Here is a 4,155-nt window from a genome sequence, read left to right as displayed (position 1 = left end):
AAGTGTGATTGAAATATCCCCCACCTCTTAACACCTGAGGGGTGGCCATCACAACCACTCCCCTGAAGACGAAATCTGAGAGTCCCAAGACATAATCCATGGCTTTTCATGAAGCTAAATTTATATGCCTGCTTTGCTGAATACCAGCCCCATGACCTTGTGGGACTCGGACCAATCCAGTTGGACGTGATCCTTACCTCCACACTCTGTCTCTTTTTGAATTAGGGTTAGGATAGCGTGCATCTGTACAGCAGGGACAGAGCAGTGTGTGCCTGAGGAATATTAATACATCTGCCTTGCAAGCAGAGTCACGCAGTGGCTCCGTCAGGACATCTGTTTGAGTTTGTCTGTGGCCACACCAGGCTTGGATTCAATAAATAAGCCACTTCTGAGGTCCCTAGAGGCTCTCACATTAGGTTCGGGCAAGTCGTTGCCATACAGAAGCCATTTGTGTCTGTCAGCAGTAAGTAGATCAGACAAACATAGTGATAGGCAAAGTGTCTTAAGTTATCTGGTATATTTACCATACATAAGGTCTTTTCCATCAACTGTTCTCAAGCTTTTGAGGAATGTAAAGGATTCTACAGAATCATAGAGATACTGCTATTTGTTAATATTTTGAATTAGTTTTTATTTATATCTATTTTTAGTAATTTTATGTTTTTGTCATTTTTAGTAGTTTTTTTTTAATGTTTATATAGCTTTCATTAATTTTTATTTCAGTTATTTTAAAGTTAAATAAAATTATAATATATTAAAATGATAAAATCTTTTTTTGTTTCAGGTATTTTTTTTTTTTTTTACAATAACCCTGTTACAGAACAGCAGATTATATTTTTGTTTGACAGGTTAATCGAACTATTTCAAATAAATAAATAAATATATATATATATATATATATATATATTACAAAATGCTCTGTTTTGGCCCAGTCTATTTCTCCCCAGGGAAAATCAACCCAGTCACATAAGATAACATAATGTTTTGCAAGGTGGTAATGTTTGTGAATTCACGTTGTGATTCATACAGAAATATAGCTACAATGTTTAGAAAATACAAGTATGAAGGTCCAAAAACATAAAATAGTTAACGAATTGACAAGAGAGTGTGTTGGGTGTGCAACCTGCGTGTGATTTAGTGTTCATTCAAGTATCTTTGATTTGATATAATCCTAAAATTCTTAGTTAAAAATAAAAATAGACAATGTGCAATGTTTTCAGATCTCTGATTTTGACTTATATTCAGTGAAATAAATATTAAAATGCAAAACGTAAGTGCTTTTAAGGAAACGTATTACATTCAAAGTTAATTAAGAAAGCTCTAAAACCATTTTGCAAGTCACTGTACACATGCTCAGATCAAATTAAATAATGTCTCAGACAAGTTTAGCAAGTGTGAATATTTGTTTACCTACTTCAACTTGCTGCAAATGATCATGGTGTGCTGACCGTGCACGCATGGAATCAAACAAGAGCTCATGTGGCATTAGTTAGACTACACCATTTTGATTTGCAGTAATACTGTGTTTGTGTCTAGACTAGAAGAGTTTTACACTGCTCTTGGTCTGTTTCCACAATTCACAGCTGAACTAAACATGTGAAACATGAGAAATATAAATTTTCGAAGCAATGTGTTATTATGACTCCTTGTTTCAGTGTACACAATGTTTAGTCTAAGTCAGTGGTTCTCAATTCCAGTCCTCGCCACAATTCACAGCTGAACTAAACATGTGAAACATGAGAAATATACATTTTCGAAGCAATGTGTTATTATGACTCCTTGTTTCAGTGTACACAATGTTTAGTCTAAGTCAGTGGTTCTCAATTCCAGTCCTCACGTACCACTGCTCTGCATAATTTGCATGTCTCTCTTATTTAATACATCTGATTCAGATAACCAGCTCGTTAGAAGACAGCTCTATGCATGAACTGTGTTCCAATTGACATGGTCCCTACACAGTTTCATCGCTCCCTACTCCCCAAGCACGGGAAATCCACTTAAGTTGACTTAACTTCGGAACATTCATTCACGGATTTGCGCTACGCCACGGCCTGCAGAGTCTTCACACACATAATATACCTCTAAATAAATACCATTTAAATTCATATCTTGCACACTTTAATGCCCTTGAATGGAACAAATACGCTCCCTTCAAACTGGAATCATGGCAGAATATGGTCTAATAGAACAAACGTCTGAAGTGATAAGAGAAACATACAAAATGTGCAGAGCTGGGGGGGGTCGCAAGGACTGGAATTGAGAACCACTGGTCTAAGTATATCTGTCATGTGAGCTCTTCAATGGTAGATCATATCATGGTATATATAAATATAATCATGGTAGTAACCTAGTATTTTTTTTAAATACCTTGGAGTGCTGTTCTCTATGTATAAGTAGGCTGTCGGTGTATTACTATTCAGTATACTGCACTTTTTTGTACGGCGAGACTACTGTAAACAACTTCTCAGCTCCATGTTTAGTATAGCATACTAGCATAGCACTCTTACTATTTCTGTAGTATATAGTACTGTATGTGATACTGTGCACAGTATATGATTTTGTGTAGCTACATTCCCAGATGATCTTATATTTGCCAAAATAAGCATACAAAAATGCATACGTACAACACGTGATATTGCATCCTAACACACAATGAAATGTGCGCTGAACAAAATCAAAAATGCATAGTAACCATTTTTACCTACAAGATTACAACTGGATGCTATAATGAGGTGATAGGACAAATACTGAAATGTGATTAACTTTCCATTTTCTGTGTGAGAAAGAAAAAACATTTTTTGAGTTATTATTTGACTTGACTGCCAAAATTAGACAGTTATTTACACAAAACTGAAAATACAATGTAAAAATAATAACTGGGCCCACTCATAAGCTATAACATGATACGGTCATGTTGTTAGCAGGAGATACCATTAGCATGAACCTACTGGTTTACTTGCTGTTTTTAAAGGGTCAAGAAACCCCAGACTACTTTTTCTGAGATTTTAGCAGAGGTGTTTGTGTGGCACATCATAGAAGACAATGTTAGCATCCGATAATTTTAACTATCGGAGAAAACGGGTTAATTTTAAGCTTTTTTGCGCTATTTTCATCTTCCGGGTTTAAAATCTACATCGTGTTGACGTCACAATGTGTGACATGGCAATGGACTATAGTACATCGATGACGCGTAGGTGTCTATTAAATTATTCATGAGACTGCGTGTTCTTATCCTATGAGAAGAGGCTTCGCTTAATTATTCACAGCAGCATGTGTTGATTTGCTATGACAGACGCTTCAGACTGTGATATCGCTTACATTATCTGAGAGAAACGTTCATGAATAGAAGGTGAGTGTTTGTTTTGCTTTGCAATAAGAGTTCGGCACAAACACGATTCATTTACTTAGTGAGTATAACCGTTTTTACAGCTCCATGACACACAACCCGTCAAAAGGCTTAAATAATCACTGCAGAATAAGCCTTAAAAAGTTATCAGAGGTGCAACAGCACGTTCATGTATGTTTTCGATACAGATGTCACGGAAAGATGGCTGTGCATTTATTTGTGTTTTTAACTCGATGGGAGCGAAATGAAACTGTCTGAACCCGAAGCTGTGTGTGTTGTTTGTCTGTCTCCCCTCTTCAACAAATAAAACCCTCTCTGTCTCCCCTCCTCAATTTTCGATGCAGAGTGCAAATGGCTGTGCATTTATTTGTGTTTTTAACTCGATGGGAGCGAAATGAAACTGCCTGAACACGAAGCTGTGTGTGCTGTCTGTCTCCCCTCTAAACCCCCTCTGCTCGCAGCGCCCCACGCCCACTTTTTTAGCATTTTTTAAAAACTGGTGAGAACTAACCATAGACTGTATAAAAACATGGAGGTAGTGTCCGTGACGTCACCCGTAGATTTCCGAAGAGTCACCGCGCGTCACTCCCGGATAATCCTTTTGCAGCCAGCCTCTAGCGGCCAGTCGATGAATTACAGTTTAAGTCACTTCCTTGTTGGCTTCACGAGAGAGCGCGGGAAGTTGCCGCTTGGAACTAACCAGTGCTGAAACAGGGGGTTTCATGACGCTTTAAAACAGGGCTGTCCAAACTCGGTCCTGGAGGGCCGGTGTCCTGCAGAGTTTAGCTCCAACTTGCCTCAACACACTT

The sequence above is a fragment of the Sinocyclocheilus anshuiensis genome, unplaced genomic scaffold (genome assembly GCF_001515605.1).
Source record: "Sinocyclocheilus anshuiensis isolate Anshui unplaced genomic scaffold, SAMN03320099.WGS_v1.1 scaffold476, whole genome shotgun sequence".
NCBI classification, from domain to species: Eukaryota; Metazoa; Chordata; class Actinopteri; order Cypriniformes; family Cyprinidae; genus Sinocyclocheilus; species Sinocyclocheilus anshuiensis.
The sequence above is the reverse complement of the archived record's forward strand: the minus strand, read 5'-3'. Positions refer to the sequence as shown.